The sequence below is a fragment of the Bos mutus genome, chromosome 8 (assembly GCF_027580195.1).
Source record: "Bos mutus isolate GX-2022 chromosome 8, NWIPB_WYAK_1.1, whole genome shotgun sequence".
NCBI classification, from domain to species: Eukaryota; Metazoa; Chordata; class Mammalia; order Artiodactyla; family Bovidae; genus Bos; species Bos mutus.
In genome coordinates this window covers 60,975,705-60,994,796 of record NC_091624.1, presented here as the reverse complement: position 1 = coordinate 60,994,796, position 19,092 = coordinate 60,975,705, and positions in this window count along the sequence as shown.

The window sequence follows — 19,092 nt, the reverse complement described above, 5'->3', positions numbered from 1 at the left end:
CTCAGGGAATGTGAGGAAATAGAAATAAGTTAAATAATGGAAAATAAATAGAAAAACTTAACAAATAGATAAATGAAGAGATAGGATTGAACAAGACTATACAGAGGAGAAAAGGAGAGTGGAGGGTTCATGTGTATTAAAGGGAGTATCTTTTGATGTGGTATTTCTTCATTCATTTTCCCTTTACCAGTGCTTCTCAAACTTGAGTGTTGAAGTGGGCTGAATGGAGATCCCCTTAAAGGATTTGTCTCCAGAACCGGTGAATGTGATAGGAATGGATGTCTTTGCAGGTGTGCTTAAGTTAAAGATCTCCAGTTCAGTTCAGTTCAGTTCAGTCACTCAGTCGTGTCCGACTCTTTGCAACCCCATGAATCGCAGCACGCCAGGCCTCCCTGTCCATCACCAACTCCCGGAGTTCACTCAGACTCACGTCCATCGAGTCAGTGATGCCATCCAGCCATCTCATCCTCTGTCATCCCCTTCTCCTCCTGCCTCCAATCCCTCCCAGCATCAGGGTCTTTTCCAATGACTCAACTCTTCGCATGAGGTGGCCAAAGTACTGGAGTTTCAGCTTTAGCATCATTCCCTCCAAAGAAATCCCAGGGCTGATCTCCTTCAGAATGGACTGGTTGGATCTCCAGGTGAACCCTAAATCCAGTGATGGGAGTCCTCATAAGAGATAGAGAAGAGAAGGCCGTGTGGGGACGGCAGCAGGTTTGGAGTGAGGCAGCCACAAGGAATGTCAACAGCCATCAGATCCTGGAAAAGGCCAGGAAGAGAAGGAGCCTTCAGAGGGAGGCCAGCCCTGCTGACGCCTCCAGAACTGTGGGAAAATAAATTTCTGTTGCTTCAAGGTACTGGTTTCCGGTAATTCGCCATGGCAGCCCCAGGAAATGAACACGGGTGTGCACCAGGCTCACCTGGAGGATGAGTGAAGCACAGACTGCGGTTCTCCAGTTCCACAGTGTCTGAGTCAGTAGGTGTGAGTCAGGGGCGAGAGGTCACATTTCTGACAAGTTTCCAGGAGATGGTGCTGCTAATCTGGGAACATTTTGAGAATCATAGATCTAGACTTAACAGGTTTTCAGTACTGGCTTTACATTACAAATTTTCCAGGGATGCTCTTAGAACACTCAGAGATTCTGATTTTTAATCAGTCTCTAGTGGGACTTAGGGATCAGTAGTTTAAAAAACTCAGCAGGTGATTCTGATTATAGCTGGCAAAGAACTACTTTAGACTTGCCATTTACTTTAAAATTCCTCCAAAGTAGCCTGATGATATGAAAAGTGATGTATTTATGAGACTTTAAAAGCAATTGATTGAATCATTAATATAAAATTAACAGTGATTGGTTTTTTCTTCCTCCCACCCCCTACCCTGACAGTGATTATTTTTAAGAAGTCAGGAATGAGAATATATTTAAATTTTTTTTTATATTGGAGCATAGTTGATTAATAGTGTTGTGTTAGTTTCAGGTGTGCAGTAAAGTGATTCAGTTGTATATATAAATATTTCTATTCTTTTTCAAATTCTTTTCCCATTTAGGTTACTATCGTGTTTTGAACAGTGTTCCTTGTGCTACACAATAAGTCTTCACTGGTTATCTATTTTAAATATAACAGTGTGAGCATATCAAACCCAAACTCCCAATCTATCCTTCCCCTCTATCGTTTTTCCCTTGTAACTGTAAATTTGCTTTTAAGTCTTGAGGCTGTTTCTATTTTGTAAATAAGTTTATTTGTATCATTTTTTTAGATTCCTCATATAAGTGATATCATATGATATTTATCTTCCTCTGTTTTTTAAGTGTTTTTATTAATTAAATAATTTATTTTGGCTGGGCTGGGTCTTTGTTGCTGTATGCAACCTTTCTCTAGTTGGGGTGAGGGGGGCTACACTCCAGTTGCAACGCATGGGCTTCTTATTGTGGTGGCTTCTCTTGTCGTGGGCGTGGGCTGTAGGGTGCTCCGGCTTCCACCTAGGCTCAGTAGTTGTGGCTCGTGGGCTTAACTGATCTGTGGCATGTGGAGCTTTTTGGACCAGGAACTCATGTTCCTTGCATTGGCAGGCAGATTCTTAACCACTGGACCACCAGGGAAGCCCTTTCTCTGTTTACTAAGTATGATCATCTCCAAGTCCACCAATGCTTCTGCAAATGGCCTTACTTCATTCTTTTTAATAGTCGAATAATATTCCATTGTATACATGTATCACATCTTTATCCATTCATCTGATGATGGACATTTAGGTTGCTTCTATGTCTTGGCTGTTGTAAATAGTGCTACAGTGAACACTGGGGTGCATGTATCCTTTTGAATCATGTTTTTCTCCAGATATGTGTCCGTAATGGGATTGTTGGATCATATGGTAGCTTTTTAGTTTCTTAAGGAACCTCCAAACTATCCAATGAGAATCTGTTTTAAAATGATTTCCTAAAACTATAAGGTCTTAATGTTACACTTAATTCTCAGATAATGGGGTCCAAAGGAAGTGCTACATTTTTGTTAGCATGTTACACTGACAAATGGTTTGGTACATTTCTTCTCTGCAATTAATTTCTGAGTAATGTCCTTAATATGGTATTTGGGACTTTGTGGTGTTAGAAATGCACATCTTGTAGAGTAGAATTTAGAACTCAAACACTAGAGATTTAAAAGATGACTGATTACTGGCTAGATTGGGCTCTCCTCTTTTGACTTCCTCTCTTCTCCTCCTAGTCACATCTGTCTCCCTCCTCCCTCTTCTCCTCTTCTCCATGTAACTCTGTGCACCTCTCTTGGTATCCCTCACTGTGGAGAATTTTTTCACCATTAACCTTAATGTTTTATCATCTGTGCTGTATGGATGGATAAGTCTTGAGGCTACTGTAAGAATAAGACTGAAAGCCAGAGGCAGGAGGCTTAAATCCAAAACTTGAGAATACCAGAGAACTCCTGATTCCAGGGAACATCAATAGACAAGAGCTCATCCAAAAGTTTCCATACCTACACTGAAACCAAGCTCTACCCAAGAGCCAAGAAGTTCCAGAGCAAGACATATCACGTGAATTTTCCAGCAATGCAGGAACACAGCCCTGAGCATTAAAATACAGCCTGCCCAAATCCATGCAAAACCCATAGACACCCCAAAACTCCCTACTGGACACTTCATTGCACTCCAGAGAGAAGAGATCCAGCTCCACCCACCAGAACACAGACACAAGCTCTCCCCTAACCAGGAAATCTTGACAAGCCACTAGTCCAACCCCACCCACAGGGAGCAAGCTCCATGATAAAGAGGAACCACAAACTTCCAGCCTACAGAAAGTCCACCCCAAACACAGCAATCTAAACAAAATGAAAAGGCAGAGAAATATTCATCAGGTAAAGGAACATGATAAATACCCACCAAACAAAAAAAAAGAGGAGGAAATAGGGAGTCTCCCTGAAAAAGAATTCAGAATAATGATACTAAAGATGATCCAAAATCTGGAAAACAAAATGGAGTTACAGAAAAATAGAGTAGAGACAAGGATTGAGAAGATGCAAGAAATGTTTAACAAGGATCTAGAAGAAATAAAATAGAGTCAATTAATAATGAATGATGCAATAACTGAGGTCAAAAGCACTCTGGAAGGAACCAACAGTAGAATAACTGAGGCAGAAGATAGGATAAGTAAGGTGGAAGATAGAATGGTGGAAATAAATGAAGCAGAGAGGAAAAAAGAAAAAATAATTAAACGAAGACAACCTCAAAAACCTCTGCAACAATGTTAAATGCCCCAACATTTGAATCATAGGAGTCCCAGAGGAAGAAGACAAAAAGAAAGGGCATGAAAAAATACTTGAGGAGATGCTAGTTGAAAACCTTCCTAAAATGGGAAAGGAAATAGCCACCTAGGTCCAAGAAACCCAGAGAGTCCCAAGCAGGATAAACCCAAGGCAAAACACCCAAGTTCAGTGCAGTGCAGTTGCTCAGTCGTGTCCGACTCTTTGTGACCCCATGAATTGCAGCAATAACCACTCCTGGAGTTCACTCAAACTCATGTCCATTGAGGCGGTGATGCCATCCAGCCATCTCATCCTCTGTCGTCCTCTTCTCCTCCTGCCCCCAATCCCTCCAAGCATCAGAGTCTTTTTCAATGAATCAACTCTTCCCATGAGGTGGCCAAAATACTGGAGTTTCAGCTTTAGCATCATTCCTTCCAAAGAACACCCAGGACTTATCTCCTTCAGAATGGACTGGTTGGATCTCCTTGCAGTCCAAGGGACTCTCAAGAGTCTTCTACAGCACCACAGTTCAAAAGCATCAATTCTTCGGCGCTCAGCTTTCTTCACAGTCCAACTCTCACATCCATACATGACCACTGGAAAAACCATAGCCTTGACTAGACGGACCTTTGTTGGCAAAGTAATGTCTCTGCTTTTGAATATGCTATCTAGGTTGGTCATAACTTTCCTTCCAAGGAGTAAGCGTCTTTTAATTTCATGGCTGCAGTCACCATCTGCAGTGATTTTGGAGCCCCCAAAATAAAGTCTGACACTGTTTCCACTGCTATCCCATCTATTTTCCATGAAGTGATGGGACCAGATGCCATGATCTTCATTTTCTGAATGTTGAGCTTTAAGCCAACCTTTTCACTCTCCTCTTTCACTTTCATCAACAGGCTCTTTAGTTCCTCTTCACTTTCTGCCATAAGGGTGGTGTCATCTGCATATCTGAGGTTACTGATATTTCTTCTGGCAATCTTGATTCCAGCTGTGCTTCTTCCAGCCCAGCGTTTCTCATGATGCATAGAAGTTAAATAAGTAGGGTGACAATATACAGCCTTGACGTACTCCTTTTCCTATTTGGAACCAGTCTGTTGTTCCATGTCCAGTTCTAACTGTTACTTCCTGACCTGCATATAGGTTTCTCAAGAGGCAGGTCAGGTGGTCTGGTATTCCCATCTCTTTCAGAATTTTCCACAGTTGATTGTGATCCACACAGTCAAAGGCTTTGGCATAGTCAATAAAGCAGAAATAGTTGTTTTTCTGGAACTCTCTTGCTTTTTCGATGATCCAGCGGATGTTGGCAATTTGATCTCTGGTCCCTCTGACTTTTCTAAAATGGCAAGACACATAATAATCAAATTAATGAAGATCAAACACAAAGAGCAAATATTAAAAGCAGAAAGGGAAAAGCAATAAAATAACACACAAGCGAATCCCCATAAGGATAACAGCTGATCTTTCAAAAGAAACTCTTCAGGCTAGAAGGGAATGGCAGGACATACTTAAAGTGATGAAAGAGAAAAACCTATAACCTAGATTACTATCCCAACAAGGATCTCATTCAAATAAGGAAGGAAAAATCAAAAGCTTTACAGACAAGCAAAAGCTGAGAGAATTCAGCACCACCAAACCAGCTCTTCAACAAATGCCTAAAGGATTTTCTCTAGACAGGAAACACAGAAAAGGTTTATAAACTCAAACCCCAAACAACAAAGTAAATGGCAATGGGATCATCAGTCAGTTCAGTTCAGTCTCTCAGTCGTGTCTGACTCTTTGCGACCCATGAATCGCAGCACGCCAGGCCTTCCTGTCCATCACCAATTCCTGGAGTTCACTCAAACTCATGTCCATCGAAGTGGTGATGCCATCCAGCCATCTCATCCTCTGTCGTCCCTTTCTCCTCCTGCCCCCAATCACTCCCAGCATCAGGGTCTTTTCCAATGAGTCAACTCTTTGCATGAGGTGGCCAAAGTACTGGAGTTTCAGCTTTAGCATCATTCCTTCCAAAGAAATCCCAGGGCTGATCTCCTTCAGAATGGACTGGTTGGATCTCCTTGCAGTCCAAGGGACTCTCAAGAGTCTTCTCCAGCACCACAGTTCAAAAGCATCAATTCTTTGGCACTCAGCTTTCTTCACAGTCCAACTCTCACATCCATACATGACCACTGTAAAAACCATAGCCTTGACCATGTAAGTGCCCAATATGCTACTGGAGATCAGTGGGGAAATAACTCCAGAAAGAATGAAGGGATGGAGCCAAACCAAAACCAATACCCAGTTGTGGATGTGACTGGTGATAGAAGCAAGGTCTGATGCTGTAAAGAGTGATATTGCATAGGAACCTGGAATGTCAAGTCCATGAATCAAGGCAAACTGGAAGTGGTCAAACAGGAGATGGCAAGAGTGAACGTCGACATTCTAGGAATTAGCAAACTAATATGGACTGGAATGGGTGAATTTAACTCAGATGACCATTATATGTACTACTGCAGGCAGGAATCCCTTAGAAGAAATGGAGTAGCCATTATGGTCCACAAAAAAGAGTCTGAAATGCAGTACTTGGATGCAATCTCAAAAACGACAGAATGATCTCTGTTTGTTTCCAAGGCGAACCATTCAATATCACAGTAATCCAAGTCTATGCCCCAACCAGTAACATTGAAGAAGCTGAAGTTGAACGGTTCTGTGAAGACCTACAAGACCTTTTAGAACTAACACCCAAAAAAGATGTCCTTTTCATTATAGGGGACTGGAATGCAAAAGTAGGAAGTCAAGAAACACCTGGAGTAACAGGCAAATTTGGCCTTGGAATATGGAATGAAGAAGGGCAAAGACTAATAGAGTTTTGCCAAGAAAATGCACTGGTCATAGCAAACACACTCTTCCAACAACACAAGAGAAGACTCTGCACATGGATATCACCAGATGGTCAACACTGAGATCAGATTGATTATATTCTTTGCAGCCAAAGATGGAGAAGCTCTATACAGTCAACAAAAACAAGACCAAGAGCTGACTGTGGCTCAGATCATGAACTCCTTGTTGCCAAAATCAGACTTAAATTGAAGAAAGTAGGGAAAACCACTAGACTATTCAGGTATGACCTAAATCAAATCCCTTATGATTATACAGTGGAAGTGAGAAATAGATTTAAGGGCCTAGATCTGATAGATAGAGTGCCTGATGAACTATGGACTGAGGTTCATGACACTGTACAGGAGACAGAGATCAAGACCATCCCCATGGAAAAGAAATGCAAAAAAGAGAAATGGCTGTCTGAGGAGGCCTTACAAAGAGCTGTGAATAGAAGAGAAGTGAAAAGCAAAGGAGAAAAGAAAAGATATAAGCATCTCTATGCAGCGTTCCAAAGAATAGCAAGAAGAGATAAGAAAGACTTCCTCAGCAATCAATGCAAAGAAATAGAGGAAAACAACAGAATGGGAAATACTAGAGATCTCTTCAAGCAAATTAGAGATACCAAGGGAACATTTCATGCAAAGATGGGCTCGATAAAGGACAGAAATGGTAAGGACCTAACAGAAGCAGAAGATATTAAGAAGAGGTGGCAGGAATACACAGAAGAACTGTACAAAAACGATCTTCATGACCAAGGTAATCACGATGGTGTGATCACTCACCTAGAGCCAGACATCCTGGAATGTGAAGTCAAGTAGGCCTTAGAAAGCATCACTATGAACAGGATCATACTTATCAATAATTACCTTAAATGTAAATGGGTTGAATGCCCCAACCAAAAAACATAGACTGGCTGAATGGAATAAAAAACAAGACCCCTATATATGCTGTCTACAAGAGACCCACCTCATACCAAGGAACGTATACAGACTGAAAGTGAAGGTCTGAAAAAAGATATTTCATTGAAATGGAGACCAAAGAAAGTAGGAGTAGCAATACTTATATCAGATAATATAGACTTTGAAATAAAGATTGTGAAAAGAGACAAAGAAGGACACTATATAATGATCAAAGGATCAATCCAAGAAGAAGATGTAACAATTATAATTACATATGCACCCAACATAGGAGCACTGCAATATGTAAGGCAAATGCTAACAAGTATGAAAGGGGAAATTAACGTAACACAATAATAGTGAGAGACTTTAATACCCCACTCACACCTATGGATAGATCAACCAAACAGAAAATTAGCAAGGAAATACAAACTTTAAATGACACAATAGACCAATTAGAGCTAATTGATATCTATAGGACATTTCACCCCCAAACAATGAATTTCACCTTTTTCTCAAGTGCACACACAACATTCTCCAGGATATATCACATCCTGGATCATAAATCTAGTCTTGGTAAATTCAAAAAAATTGAAATCATTTCAAGCATCTTTTCTGATCACAGTGCAGTAAGATTAGATGTCAACTACAGGGGGAAAAAAACCATTAAAAATAAAAACATATGGAGGCTAAACAACATGCTTTTGAGTAACCAACAAATCACAGAAGAAATCAAAAAAGAAATCAGAATATGCATAGAAACAAATGTAAAGGAAAAACAACAACCCAAAACCTATGGGTTTCAGTAAAAGCAGTGCTAAGGGGAAGGTTCACAGCAATGCAAGCTTACCTCAAGAAATAAGAGAAAAATCAAATAAATAACCTAACTTTACATCTAAAGCAACTAGAAAAAGAAGAAATTAAGAACCCCAGGTTAGTAGAAGGAAAAAAATCATAAAAATTAGGTCAGAAATAAATGAAAAAGAAAGGAGACTATAGAAAAAAAAATCAACAAAACTAAAAGCTGGTTCTTTGAGAAGATAAATAAAACAGACAAACCATTAGCCAGACTCATGAAGAAAAAAAGGGAGAAAAATCAAATCAACAAAGTTAGAAATGAAAATGGAGAAACCACAACAGACAACACAGAAATACAAAGGAGCATAAGAGACTACTATCAGCACCTATATGACAATAAAATGGACAATTTGGAAAAAAATGGACAAATTTTTAGAAAAGTATAACCTTCCAAAACTGAACCAGGAAGAAATAGAAAATCTCAACAGACCCATCACAAGCATGGAAATCGAAACTGTAATAAAAAATCTTCCAATAAACAAAAGCCCAAGACCAAATGGCTTCACAGGTGAATTCGATCAAAAATTTAGAGATGAGCTAACACCTATCCTACTCAAACTCTTCCATAAAATTGCAGAGGAAGGTAAACTTCCAAACTCATTCTATGAGGTTGCCATCACCCTAATACCAAAACCAGATAAAGATGCCACAGAAAAATAAAACTACAGGCCAGTATCACTGATGAACATAGATGCAAAAATCCTCAATAAAATTCTAGCAAACAATTCAACAACATAGTAAAAAGATCATACATCTTGACCACATGGGCTTTATCCCAGGGATGCAAGGATTCTTCAATATCTGCAAATCAATCAATGTGATACACCGCATTAACAAATTGAAAGATAAAAATCCTATGATTCTCTCAATAGATGCAGAGAAAGCCTTTGACAAAATTCAACAACTATTTATGATAAAAACCCTCCAGGAAATAGGCATAGAAGGAACATACCTCAACATAATAAAAGCCATATATGATAAACCCACAGCAAACATTATCCTCAATGGTGAAAAATTGAAAGCATTTCCCCTAAAGTCAGGAACAAGACAAGGGTGCCCACTCTCACCACTGCTATTCAACATAGTTTTGGAAGTTTTATCCACAGCAATCAGAGCAGAAAAAGAAATAAAAGGAATCCAGATTGTAAAAGAAGTAAAACTCTTCACTGTTTGCAGATGACATGATCCTCTACATAGAAAACCCTAAAGACCCCACCAGAAAATTGCTAGAGCTAATCAATGAATATATAGTAAAGTTGCAGGATATAAAATTAATACACAGAAATCCCTTGCATTCCTATACACTAACAATGAGAAAACAGAGAACTTAAGGAAACAATTCCATTCACCATTATGACAAAAAGAATAAAATACTTAGGAATAAATCTACCTAAAGAAACAAAAGACCTATATATAGAAAACTATAAAACACTGATGAAAGAAATCAAAGATGACAGAAATAGATGGAGAAATATACCACGTCCATGGATTGGAAGAATTAATATAGTGAAAATGAGTATACTACCCAAAGCAATCTATACATTCAATGCAGTCCCTATCAATCTACCAATGGTATTTTTCACAGAATTAGAACAAATAATTTCACAGTTTGTATGGAAATACAAAAAACCTTGAATAGCCAAAGCAATCTTGAGAAAGAAGAATGTTACTGGAGGAATCAACCTGCCTGACTTCAGACTATACTACAAACCTACAGTCATCAAGACAGTTTGGTACTGGCACAAAGACAGAAATATATATCAATGAAACAAAATAGAAAGCCCAGAGGTAAATCCATGCACCTATAGACACCTTATCTTTAACAAAGAAGGCAAGAATATACAATGGAGAAAAGACGATCTCTTTAACAAGTGGTGCTGGGAAAACTGGTCAACCACCTGTAAAAGAATGAAACTAGAACACTTTCTAACACCATACACCAAAATAAACTCAAAATGGATTAAAGATCTAAATGTAAGACCAGAAACTATAAAACTCCTAGAGGAAAACATAGGCAAAACATTCTCTGACATAAATCACAGCAGGATCCTCTATGACCCACATCCCAGAGTAATGGAAATAAAAGCAAAAATAAACAAATAGGACCTAATTAATCTTAAAATCTTTTGCACAGTGAAGAAAACTACAAGCAAGGTGAAAAGACAGCCTTCAGAATGGGAGAAAATAATAGCAAATGAAGCAACTGACAAAGAATTAATCTCAAAAGTATACAAGCAGCTCACACAGCTCAATACCAGAAAAATAAACGACAGAATAAAAAATTGGGAAAAAGACCTAAACAGACATTTCTCCAAAGAAGGCATACAGATGGCTAACAAACACATGAAAAGGTGCTCAATATCACTCATTATCAGAGAAATGCAAATCAAAACCTCAATGAGGTACCATCTCATGCCACTCAGAATTGCTGCTATCAAAAAGTCTACAAACAATAAATGCTGGAGAGGGTGTGGAGAAGAGGGAACCCTCTTACACTGTTGGTTGGAATGCAAACTAGTACAGACACTATGGAGAACAGTGTGGAGATTCCTTAAAAAACTGGAAATAGAATTACCATATGACCCAGAAATCTACTGCTGGGTATACACACCAAGGAAACCAGAATTGAAAGAGACACATGTACCCCAATGTTCATCACAGCACTATTTACAATAGCTAGGACATGGAAACAACCTAGATGTCCATCAGCAGAATGGATAAGAAAGCTGTAGTACATATACACAATGAAATATTACTCAGCTATTAAAAAGAATGCATTTGAATCAGTTCTAATGAGGTGGATGAAACTGGAGCCTATTATACAGAGTGAAGTAAGTCAGAAAGAAAAACAGTATATTAACACATACATATGGAATTTAGAAAGATGATAATGATGACCCTATATGTGAGACAGCAAAAAAGACACAGATAAAGAACAGACTTTTGAACTCTGTGGGAGAAGGTGAGGGTGGAATGATTTGACAGAATAGCATTGAAATATGTGTATTACCATATGTGAAGTAGATCACCAGTCCAAATTTGATGCATGAAATAGGGCACTCAAAGCTGGGTGCATTGGGACCACCCTGAGGGCCGGGATGGGGCGGGTGGGAGGAGGGTTCAGGATGGGAGACACATGTACACCCATGGCTGATTCATGTCAATGTATGGCAAAAACCACTACAGTATTGTAAAATAATTAGCTTCCAATTAAAATAAATACATTTTTAAACAAAGGTTAAAAATGATTTCCTAAAATTATAAGAAGGTCTTAATATTACAGTTAATTCTCAGAGAATGGGGTCCCAAGGAAGTATTACTTTTTGTAATTAGCATATTATACTGACAAATGGTTTGGTACAGTACTTCTTTGCAATTAATTTCTGAATAATATCCCTATATGATATTTGGGACTTTGTGGTGTTAGAAATGCACATCTTGTAGAGTAGGGTTTAGACGGAAACACTAGAGATTTAAAAGATGACATTACCCAAGAGGCAGAATCAGCACATAGAGCCATTAAAAGCACAGATCTTGCATAACAGACTTAGACTGCTATTCTACCACTGTTATTACTATGAGTAGAACCTGTGACAGGTTACAACTTAAAATGATTCATTTTATTATTGTTAAAATGGATCTTCATGCTTAACTGATATTCTGTATTCTGATTTTCAGTTTCATATATATTCTATTGATTTTCTACTAGAGAAGTTGAAGTTTTATCTCTCTTGTACACCCTCAACCCATGTTCCCATCAACCCCATCTAAGCTTTGCTCCCATCTTCCTAATAGAGTCATATTATTCATTTTTGGTGAAATCATTATTTACTATTTACATTATTTTGATCATGTAAATATTCAGTTCAGTTCAGTTCAGTTGCTCACTCATGTCCAACTCTTTGTGATCCCATGGACTGCAGCACACTAGGCCTCCCTGTCCATCACCAACTCCTGGAGTTTACCCAAACTCATGTCCATTGAGTCGGTGATGCTATCCAACCATCTCATTCTCTATCGTGCCCTTCTCCTCCTACCCTCAATCTTTCCAAGCATCAGGGTCTTTTCCAATGAGTCAGATCTTCACAACAGGTAGTCAAAGTATTGGAGTTTCAGTTTCAATATCAGTCCTTCCAATGAACACCCAGGACTGATCTCCTTTAGGATGGACTGGTTGGATCTCCTTGCAGTCCAAGGGACTCTCAGGAGTCTTCTCCAACACCACAGTTCAAAAGCATCAATTCTTTAGCACTCAGCTTTCTTTATAGTCCAACTCTCACATCCATACATGACTACTGGAAAAACCATAACCTTGACTAGATGGACTTAGTTGGCAAAGTAATGTCTCTGCTTTTTAATATGCTGTCTAGGTTGGTCATAACTTTCCTTCCAAGGAGTAAGCGTCTTTTAATTTCATGGCTACTGTCACCATCTATGGTGATTTTGGAGCCCAAAAAATCAGTCACTGTTTCCCCATATATACCATGAAGTGATTGGACCAGATACCATGATCTTAGTTTTCTGAATGTTGAGCTTTAAGCCAACTTTTTCACTCTCCTCTTTCACTTTCATCAAGAGGCTCTTTAGTTCCTCTTCACTTTCTGCCATAAGAATGGTGTCATCTGCATATCTGAGGTTATTGATATTTCTCCTGGCAATCTTGATTCCAGCTTGTGTTTCTTCAGTCCAGCGTTTCTCATGATGTACTCTGCATATAAGTTAAATAAGCAGGGTGACAATATACAGCCTTGACGTACTCCTTTTCCTATTTGGAACCAGTCTGTTGTTCCATGTCTGGTTCTAACTGTTGTTTCCTGACCTGCATACAGATTTCTCAAGAGGCAGGTCAGGTGGTCTGGTATTCCCATCTCTTTCAGAATTTTCCACAGTTGATTGTGATCCAGACAGTCAAAGGCTTTGGCATAGTCAGTAAAGCAGAAATAGATGTTTTTCTGGAACTCTCTTGCTTTTTCGATGATCCAGTGGATGTTGGCAATTTGATCTCTGGTTTCTCTGCCTTTTCCAAAACCAGCTTGAACATCCGGAAGTTCACGTATTGTTGAAGCCTGGCTTGGAGAATTTTGAGCATTACTTTACTAGCGTGTGAGATGATTGTTCATACATAAATTATCATAAAATGTAATGTGATTGTAGTTCTTTACATTTTCTTCCCCTGAAGTTTATGATGGCTATGTTTTTTCATATGTGCCTATTATTACTTCTTCCCCAAACATTTTTTTCAGAATGTACATGTCTCTCTTGCAGAGCCACACTCATCAGATAATCTACTAGATTTACCCCCACCATGGGCTTCCCTGACTGCTCGGCTGATAAAGAATCCAGCTGCAATGCAGAGACCTTGGTTTGATTCCTGGGTTGGGAAGATCCCCTGGAGAAGGGATAGGCTATCCACTCCAGTATTCATAGGTTTCCCTGGTGACTCAGAGGGTAAAGAATCTGCTTGCAATGAGCGAGACCTGTTTCAATACCTGGATTAGGAAGATCCCCTGGAGGAGGGTATGGCAACCCACTCCAGTATTCTTGCCTAGAGAATCCCCATGAGGAAAAGAACCTGGCAGCCTACAATCCATGGGGTGGCGAAGCGTTGGACACCACTGAGCGACTAAGCATAGTGCAGCACCACCATGCAGACAGCTCTTTTGGAGCCTTTCATCGCACTCCTCCAGCCTGGGCTGGTTGACTCTAGGCTGTTGAAGAACTGCTCACCAAGAAACCACTCCTTCCAAATTCCCTCACCTCTCTCATTGTTTAGCTTCTTCTTTTTTGTATCTTGTGACTTCTGTTGTTTAGATTTAATTTTCTTAGCGTTGGCTGTGCTGAGTCTTCACTACTGTGAACGGGGGCTCCTCTCCACATGTGGTGCTCCAGCTTCTCATTCTGGTGGCTTCTCTTGCTGCAGAGCGCAGGCCTAGGGTGCGCCAGCTTCAGTAGTCGTGGCACAACGACTGCATGGAGCACAGGTTCCGCAGTTCTGGTCCATAGTTGCTCCGCTATATGTAGGATCTTCCTGCATCAGCGATTGAACCTGGATCTCCTCAGTGGATTCTTTACCGCTGAGCCCCCGGAGAAGCCCTCTTGTGGCTTCATAGTTTGCTCCTTTCTTTGGCTGGAATTTATACTCTAATAGCTTTCTGGGAAACAATTCTTGAGAGAGATGTTACCTGAAGAGTACCTTGTATTTTAAAAAGTCTTTATGCTTTGTTTGATAATGTAAATGGGAAAGAATTCTAAGTTGGAAAGTATTTCTTCCTCAGAATTTTGATGACATTTTCTATGCCTCTCCCCCTTATTTTTGCTTTTTAGATGTCTGATGACATTCTTATTCCTGAATCTTTATTGTGTCCTCTTTTTTTTTTTTTTTTTCTATTTAAACTTTTATGATCTTTTTGTTTCTGGTATGCTAAATTGTATGATGAAGTGCTTAGCATTTTGGGGGTACTTCATGGGCCTTTTCAAATTATAGGTTTATTTTCTTCAATTCTGAGAAAATTTCTTCTATTATATCCTTTATAGCTCCCCTTCCACTATTTTTTGTTGATATTCTCTTTTTTTGAAATTCCTATTTCAGATGACAAACTTCTCAAAAATACACTCTGATTTTACTGTCTTTACTTCCTATCAGTATTTAAAAAAGGAGGGGGGGATTTTTTGACTTAATCTTCCCAACCTTCTTATGAATTTTTAAAAACATTTTGTTTTTTTTCAAGAACTCTACCATTTTCTTTTTGAAATTCCCCTTATTTTAAGAGTGTCTTGTTGTATTGTATGAAGGTTATGCCTTCTCTAGTTTATTTAAAGTTGTTAATTATTACTTTAATAATTGCTGTTTGGTTCCTATTCCCTGTATTGTGTTTCCTCTGAATTCCTTAACTCTACTTTGTTTTTCTGCTTCTGCTTCTGTTTTTGTTTTTTTTTTTTTTTTAAATAAATATGGTACTTATTTATCCAAGCTGAAGGCTTCCTCATTCACACTTGGTCCTCTACTGCTGCATCTGGAAGTCTACAAACTACATTTCTCAGGCTCCTTTGCCAGCTGGTCTCCTCTTAGGTTCTGTCATTAAGAGGGATTTGTGAGATTTCAGAAGTGAGAGGAAATGATACATTTTCTACTTTTGGCTTACATAGTAGCAGACATTATAGTTTCTGAAATTTACTAGTGATGTATGGGTTGTGGTATGGCAACTATATACTCTGCAGCTGCTGCTAAGTCACTTCAGTCGTGTCCAACTCTGTGTGACTCCAGAGACAGCAGCCCATCAGGCTCCCCTGTTCCTGGGATTCTCCAGGCAAGAGCACTGGAGTGGGTTGCCATTTCCTTCTCCAGTGCATGAAAGTGAAAAGTCAAAGTGAAGTCGCTAAGTCGTGTCCGACTCTTCGAGACCCCATGGACTGCAGCCTACCAGTTTCCTCCGTCCATGGGATTTTCCAGGCAAGAGTACTAGAGTGGGGTGCCATTGCCTTCTCCGACTATATACTCTGCTGCTGCTGCTAAGTTGCTTCAGTCGTGTCTGACTCTGTGCAACCCCATAGACGGCAGCCCACTAGGCTCCTCTGTCCCTGGGATTCTCCAGGCAAGAACACTGGAGTGGGTTGCCATTTCCTTCTCCAATGCATGAAAGTGAAAAGTGAAAGTGAAGTTGCTCAGTCGTGTCCGACTCTAGCGACCCCATGGACTGCAGCCTATCAGGCTCCTCCATCCATGCGATTTTCCAGGCAAAAGTTCTGGAGTGGCTTTAGTGGTTCCTTAATCAGCAGTAGCTCCTCTGGCATTACCACTTCTCCACGGCTGGGGAGCCGTTCCATGCTTCAGGCTGCCTCCTTATGAAGAGAATGAAGAAAAGTGAAATGGTCATTGATTTGCTATTCATGAAGGTTAAATCCAAACACATCTCATTTTCAAGGAAATCATCTCCAGAGACGGTAAATGGGAAATCAATTCACCTTACCAATTCTGTACTCTCTTGACAGAATTGATGTAAACCTTGCTCTATCCTTCTTGAACAAGATGGATAAATTACATTAATATGCTGTATATTTTATGTGAACTGCTAGAGAGAGAATCTAAGGGAATGTGTTGGATTTGAAATAGATTGGTAGCATCTATAGAAAACTTGTTTAAGACACAGCATTCTGCTTGGCAGCCTATGCTTGTCAGGAAAATGTTACATTTGAATTGGAAATAGGATTTGAGGCCATTTATTTCTCCTTATATGAAAACACATTCAGTGTTTTCTATTCATAGTAGATTGTAGGCCTTTCAAAGGTCATGAAATCTTGCTTCAGTTACATTTGTCATCAGGTTCATTTGTACTTCAGTGTGCAGTTACCCAGGTAACATATGCATGTGTGTGTGTGTGTATTTAAGATCGTTAGTGCTAAACACTGTTGCCATATGGTTCACCAGAGTTTTTCCATGTTAATTACCTTTATGAGTCAATAAAGAGACAAAGATAAAGGCAGAAAAATTAGAACTATGCATTTTTTTGGTGCATGAGCATAACACAGTTCCCCCTACCCCCCACCCATTGGTTAAGTTACAAAAGTTGGAAAACTCTTTTTAAAAAATATTTACATTTTGATTTTTTTATTTTAAAAATATTTATTTGGCTGCACCAAGTCTTAGTTGCAACACACAGGGTCTTTGATCTTTCCTATGATATACAGGCTGTTTAGTTGCAACATGTGGAGTCTAATTCCCTGATCAGGGATCGAACCTGGGTCCCCTGCATTGGGAGCACAGAGTCTTAGCCACTGGCCCACCAGAGAAATTACCTGGAAAACTTTTATTTATTTATTTTTTAGAATTTTATTTTATTTAACTTTACAATATTGTATTGGTTTTGCCATATATCAAAATGAATCTGCCACAGGTATACACATGTTCCCCATCCTGAACCCTCCTCCCTCCTCCCTCCCCATACCATCCCTCTGGGTCATCCCAGTGCACCAGCCCCAAGCATCCAGTATCGTGCATCGAACCTGGACTGGCAACTCGTTTCATATATGATATTATACATATTTCAATGCCATTCTCCCAAATCATCCCACCCTCTCCCTCTCCCACAGAGTCCAAAAGACTGTTCTATACATCAGCGTCTCTTTTGCTGTCTCGTATACAGGGTTATTGTTACCATCTTTCTAAATTCCATATATATGCATTAGTTTACTGTATTGGTGTTTTTCTTTCTGGCTTACTTCACTCTGTATAATAGGCTCCAGTTTCATCCACCTCATTAGAACTGATTCAAATGTATTCTTTTTAATGGCTGAGTAATACTCCATTGTGTATATGTACCACAGCTTTCTTATCCATTCATCTGCTGATGGACATCTAGGCTGCTTCCATGTCCTGGCTATTATAAACAGTGCTTCGATGAACATTGGGGTACACGTGTCTCTTTCAATTCTGGTTTCCTCGGTGTGTATGCCCAGCAGTGGGATTGCTGGATCATAAGGCAGTTCTATTTCCAGTTTTTAAAGGAATCTCCACACTGTTCTCCATAGTGGCTGTACTAGTTTGCATTCCCACCAACAGTGTAAGAGGGTTCCCTTTTCTCCACACCCTCTCCAGCATTTATTGCTTGTAGACTTTTGGATCACAGCCATTCTGACTGGTGTGAAATGGTACCTCATTGAGGTTTTGATTTGCATTTCTCTGATAATGAGTGATGTTGAGCATCTTTTCATGTGTTTGTTAGTCATCTGTATGTCTTCTTTGGAAAAATGTCTATTTAGTTCTTTGGCCCATTTTTTGATTGGGTCATTTATTTTTCTGGAATTGAGCTGTAGGAGTTGCTTGTATATTTTTGAGATTAGTTGTTTGTCTGTTGCTTCCTGGAAAACTTTTAAAGAGACTCTGGCCCACAGATTTTGAGTCAGAAGAGATTCCTGATCCAAGTCATTAGGACCATGTAAGTTAGACAAGAACTTTATTTTTTCTTGACTGTATATCTCAAAAAGCATATTATTTAATAAACTGTCAGCCAGTTACTCTGGAGTGAGAATTGTACTTATTCGAGCTGGGCAATCAGTGGCAATCAATATAAATTTCTATGTATGTGTTTGTAGGAATTTTTGCATGTTCTTTTCTGTATTTGTGCAGACCTATGTATGGAAAATCTAATGTTCTGTATAAATCTCCCCCTTTGGCATAGAGAAAAAATATTAGCTTGGGATTCAGAAGAACTGGGATCTAGCTCCAGGTCAGAGATAATTCTTGTACATGAAAAACCTCCTAGGAGACTTAACCAGAAGAATGTTTATCCAATATATTATTTATAACAATGAAATTTGAAAAAAAAAATACACTGAGTTTCCAAGAGTTGGGAATTTTAAAACAGATTATGTTAAATTTACCTAATAGGATTTTTTCAGCCATATAAAATACTGCTGTAGACTAATATTTACTGGCATAAAATTATATCTTCACGTATAGATTTACTTTATAAAATGTTAATTCTTTTTGCCTATTTAACAGCTTTTACATTTTTGTTTAACAAATTTCACATATTTAGCATTTTTCAGACAACTCTTTAAAAAAAAATATTGTTTTTCACCCAAGCAATACTAAATAAATATGCTTCTTCTCAACCCAGAGATTGAACCAAGTTCTCCTGCATTCCAGGCAGATTATTTACTGTCTGAGCCACCAGGGAAGCACACAAGGTGAAAAATATGCTGGGATTGTTCCAACATGGAGGAGGTTCAT